Source organism: Cervus canadensis, chromosome 8 (assembly GCF_019320065.1).
Source record: "Cervus canadensis isolate Bull #8, Minnesota chromosome 8, ASM1932006v1, whole genome shotgun sequence".
Classification (NCBI taxonomy): Eukaryota; Metazoa; Chordata; class Mammalia; order Artiodactyla; family Cervidae; genus Cervus; species Cervus canadensis.
The window spans coordinates 54,094,849-54,100,848 of record NC_057393.1 but is presented as its reverse complement, the minus strand read 5'-3'; positions in this window follow the sequence as shown (position 1 = coordinate 54,100,848).

Below are 6,000 nucleotides of genomic sequence, written 5' to 3'. Positions count from 1 at the left end.
ATGTTCCAACTGGTTTTAGAAAAAGCAGAGGAAACAGAGATCAAATTGCCAACATCCATTGGATCATTGAAAAAGCATGAGAGTTCCAGAAAAACATCTACTTCTGCTTTATTAACTACACCAAAGCTTTTGACTGTGTGGATCACAATAAACTGTGGAAAATTCTGAAAGAGATGGGAATACCAGACCACCTGACCTGCCTCTTGAGAAATCTGTATGCAGGTCAGGAAGCAACAGTTAGGTGGAACAACAGACTGTTTCCAAATAGGAAAGGAGTACTTCAAGGCTGTATATTGTCACCTTGCTTATTTAACTGATATGCAGAGTACATCATGAGAAACACTGGGCTGGAAGAAGCACAAGCTGGAATCAAGATTGCTGGGAGAAATATCAATAACCTCAGATATGCAGGTGACACTAGCCTTATGACAGAAAGTGAAGAAGAACTAAAGAGCCTCTTGATGAAATTGAGAGAGGAGAGTGAAAAAGTTGGCTTAAAGCTTAACATTCAGAAAACTAAGATCATGGCATCAGGTCTCATCACTTCATGGCAAATAGATGGGGAAACAGTGGAAACAGGGTCAGACTTTATTTTTTTGGGCTCCCAAATCACCACAGATGATAACTGCAGGCATGAAATTAAAAGATGCTTGTTCCTTGCAAGAAAGTTATTACCAACCTAGACAGCATACTTAAAAGCAAAGACATTACTTTGCCAACAAAGTTCCAATAGACAAAGCTATTGTTTTACCAGTAGTCATGCATGGATGTGAAAGTTGGACTATAAAGAAAGCTGAGCACCAAAGAATTGATGCTTTTGAACTTGGTATTGGAGAAGACTCTTGAGAGTCCTTTGGACTGCAAGGAGATCCAACCAATCCATCCTAAAGGAAATCAGTTCTGAATATTCATTCGAAGGACTGATGTTGAAGGTTAAACTCCAATACTTTGGCCTCCTGATGGGAAGAATTGGCTCATTTGAAAAGACCCTGATGCTGGGAAAGATTGAAAGTGAGAGGAGAAGGGGACGGCAGAGGATAAGGTGGTTGGATGGCATCACTGACTCAATGGACATGAATTTGGACAAACTCTGGGAGTCAGTGATGGAGAGGGAGGCCTGGTGTGCTGCAGTCCATGGGGTTCAAAGAGTCAGAAATGACTGATCAGCTGAACTGAACTGATAAACATATGTGCAAAGGAATATTATTCAGCCATGAGAGAGAAGTATTTCCTGTCATTTGTGATAACGTGGATGGATCTAGAGAATATTAGGCTAACTGAAATAAGTCAGACCTAGAAAGAAAAATACTCTAAGATATCACATATACATGGAATCTAGAAAAGAACAAATTCAAAAAACAGAGTAAATGCTTAATAGGGGATGACAGGGAGAAGGGTTAGAATATTTTTTTAGTGTACAAACTTGTAACAAGTAGTAAATATGTCCTAGAGATCAAATACCTAGTGAATATAGACAATATCGTATTATAATGAAACTAAGAGGCGAGAACCTAATATTCCATCCACTAAAAAGAAATTATAAATGTTTTATGATAGAGGTGTTTATTATCACTACAATGGCAATCATATTACAATATATAAATACATGAAATTAATATGCCATACATCTGAAATATACACAGTGTTGTATGTCAAACATATTTCAGTTTGAAAAAAAAGAAATTTTTGCCTTCCAGAATCTAGAATCCAAGTATGCTTGAATTTCTCTTTCATTATATCTTAGTATCAAGGTAAAGAGATAATCTGGGCTAGCAATTTTGAATCAATATTTTATATCAAGTATTTTGCTAAACAATTTTTATAAGTTATATTATACAATGTGAAGGATTAAATAAAAATAAATTTGTCTATATCTTCTATCAGTGGAGGAAAGCTTGGTTTGGTGCATTCACTGGTGGGGAAGGGACTTGTACTACCTATTCATCTCACAGTAGAAAATGAAGTCACATGAGGACATTGTAGAGAATGTAAGCAACAGGGTCAATTTGATCATGGGGTGTTGTCCTTGATGACTATAGTCACCACTAGAGAATAATGAACACTATATACTATGTGGATTCTGGATAAAATAATACCTATATTGCCAGTTTCAGACCAGGGTTCCTTTTTTGCACTACTGTTTCAGATAGCTTTGACACAGGACAGCTTATGGACTGGTAGAATAATTTTGAATGGAATAGTTCGTATAAAAAAGGGGAAAAAATGTATCTAGTGATCAAAGAGAGAGCTAGAAAGAAAGTAGTTAATCTAGAGGAAGCCATATTCAGACTATCAAAAAATAAAGTAAAGCAACCTATTAGAGATCAGGTTTTTTACAAATGTTATAGTACCCAATAAACTTTGGGGGAACTTCCTTGGTGGTCCAGTAGTTAAGACATCCTGCTTGCAATGCAGGAGATATGGGCTCAATTGTTGGTCAGGAACTAAGATCCCCCATACTTTGCTCCATGGCCAAAAACAAAAGAAACAAATCAATAAGCTATGGGTTACAGGGACTTCAAAGAGGGTACACTGTGGAGAACACTTGCTTTTCTATTTTTGGCTGTGCCACGTGGCTTATGGGATCTCAGTTCCCTGGCTAGGAATTGAACCCAGACCACAGCTGTGAAACCCAGGAATCCTAACCACTGGGCCACCACTTGTTGGGGGTTCTTTGCACTTTTAACTTTTGTACCAACCTGCCCCCCTGTTCTTGAACTCTCAAGAAGACATGATTCTCTTGCTTCCCTTTGGGGTGTTTGAGATAGCATTTACTCAAATCCTAGTTGTTAATGTTCATCCCTTGGGAATACATGTGGCCTTAAGTGGCTGAGTGGTACAGGTTCATTTGAACGGATGGTCAAGAAGGAATATGCATAAAGTAATGAGGAATCAGGCTGGTTGGGCATGTGGTTTATTCCTTTATTTCTTATCTCCAAGGTACAAGAACAGATCACTTCCCTGGTAAGTTCTGAAGTAAGTGATTATGAAACAGAGATACATTGGTTATGAGGATCTTGGGTTTGAGAGTCCTAGGAGCCCATACAAACCCTGCCCCAAATCCACCCTCCCCTACCCCTTGGAATAAGCTAATCATCTCAGTTCATTGGGCTCATCCTTGGTTGGGGTTGAGACAAAATTATCTTTGGTTGAGAAGTCTTGTTCTCCAAAACGTAGGAAGACAGTGGTTTGGGGGTATATCTGAGTCTCTGAAAGAGTCATTTGTATCCAAAACCTATGATTCTGCTTCAACTGGCTTGCAAGACCCTGTGTTCTTCTGTTCTGCATAGAAGGAATGGAAATTCAGCCTCAACAGAAAAGTGTCTCTCCCAATACAGCCTGAAGAAAGAGTGGTGATTCTAACTGGGTGCATTACTTCGGGACATCATGACTGCTTATTTCTGAACATCTGTACATAAGAGATGAGCTTATAGTCATATCAAGTGGGCATGTGCCCATGGAAGGCATGAATTCACTGAAGGCATGAATTTCAATCCATGCCTAAACCAGGAAAGGCATCTGAGCCAGAGAAGGTGATTTTTCATTTGGGTCCCAGCTCTTAGCAGAGGGGGAAAGGTTTTAAGGAATGCCTGTATACCTGAGGACTTGAGTACTCTGGGTAGTGAAACGAAGGCAGATTACTATTTCCCCTAAGAATCAAAAAAATGGGAAATACTAAGATGTCAGCTTTAAGGAAACGAAAGGACAAGATAAACAATACTATATGAGGAGCCCTCCATTCTAGCCAACCAATGGAGAAGCCACTCCTAGCCTGGTGTGAACAGTTGCTCTGAATTTGCATGTAGTTTGCAAGGATGAGATGAAAGGTATAAATTGACCCCCAAGATTGGCCTCAGAGACATTGCCCTCTGCTTGACAGGTCAAGAGGGAAACAGTGGAATCTTACTTCTTCTGATGTCCATGTCTCCTTTTTCCTTCCTTTGTTATGGTTTTAGAACCAAAGAGCTCAGCAGAAGTGGGTCTGTGAATGCTCTGGCAGAAAGCCTCAATAAGAGACCTCCCCTAACAGTTCCCAGAGACCAAAACAAAAGCTACCTGCCCACTGCTGTTGGGATGGACCTCACAGGCCTTTGTGCTTTGCAGATGCCCTGCTTTGAGACTTAAGTAAGAGGGAAAGACTGCAACAACGACATCAATGGTTATTGCACAGGGCATCTTACATGTTCGAAACAGAAACTCCTAGAGTGACATGCCACTGTTAATAGCGGATAGGAAATGGCAGCAATTTTTGACACTGGGGAGAAGTGTCAAAATGTCTTCATATGATTTATGGGGGGAATTGATGTCAGTTGGCATATCTGTTACCAGGGAAACCTGCAGCTAGGGCAGCAGCCAGCATGCAGGTGGTTACTAATTAAGCCCTATATTTAAGAGGACTGGATAGTCCTGTGAGTGGAGCAGGAACTGGTCAAGCAGGGAAGTGTAGAAAGAGCAAGAGAACAGCCATCTTGAATGGGCTGACCATACAGTCCATCCCTACACAACCTGCATACCCCTTAATATTTTGGTCCACCCCTCTTCCACAATATTCCTGCCCTCAGGTATATAGAGGTGTACCACAAACAGATACCACAAATGCAACACAGACAACCACAACTAGTGAACTGAGTCCAAAAGGTAGGCAACCTTTGGAGATAGGCATTTATCAAGTCAATTTTTCATGGAATTCCTGAGGACAACAGTAGCATATCGCTATAGACCCAGCCATCAGGTTCATTTTGGACTGAGGTCATCATTGTTGCTCTATCTGCAGACAGATCCCTCCACTCAGACTAGACATGAAATATCAGGTGTCTAACAGGCTCAATGCAGGGAAGATCATGACCATTAAGCAAAATACGTGCAGTAACAGCACTGTGACATATTAACACCCTTGACTATGATTTTTGTCCTGGGCTGCAGTACCATTATGGAGAAGGCAATGGCACCCCACTCCAATACTCTTGCCTGGAAAATCCCATGGACAGAGGAGCCTGGTAGGCTGCAGTCCATGGGATCTCTAAGAGTGGGACATGACTGAGCAACTTCATTTTCACTTTTCACTTTTACACATTGGAGAAGGAAATGGCAACCCACTCCAGTGTTCTTGCCTGGAGAATCCCAGGGACGGGGGAGCCTGGTGGGCTGCCGTCTATGGGGTCGCACAGAGTTGGACATGACTGAAGCGACTTAGCAGCAGCAGCAGCAGCAGTACCATTATGCTGTCCAACCTCTGTCCTCTTCAGCCAGTGTCAGACACTGGAGGGGGTGTAACAGAACACAAGGTTAATATAATGGTGCCTTTCTCTAGTAGGGGACCTTGATTAATTTCTTAGTCTTCTTATCTGGGTCCAGATGAAATCTGTAAGTTCCTTTCTAGTCTTAATCCCCACAGGGCAGCAAACCCCAAACACCTGGGACTTTCCTGCCAGTTTTAGTCCCAGGGCCACTTACAGTATGAACCCCTGGGGGTAGATCCTGTGGCAAGGACAAAAGTGAGTTATTCTCCTGATCCTTAGCTGGCAATGATACTTGGGTGGTCAACAGTTGAACACCAATGATATTGACTAGTTTGCCTCTGGGTTAACATGATGTAGATATGCCCTGTGCTGACTGCTCCTGGAATATTTAATGACAAGTTCCATGACTTAAGCTAACCTCTTGGTTCACAGGTTGAGATAGTGGGTTTCCTCTGTCAGTTGTTGCTTACTTAGTCCTCTCATCCTTCTATTACGTGACAGCAGTAGGGCTGTAAGACAGATGGAAATGCCAGGGTATGGCATTTTTATCAGCACATTCCTGAACTTCATGGCCAATAAAGTGGGGTTTTTCTTTGCATTGCTCAGCAACTTGAGTAGGCCCACTGTAACAGCTTCCACTTTGTAAACAGCTTTACTGTTGTAAAGCATGTAGGCTGCATAGAGCATTGTTCCTTGACACTATATCCCTGCTCTGCCCCCTCCCACATCTGGGACCAGAAGCCTAGAGGGTACTCTTTTT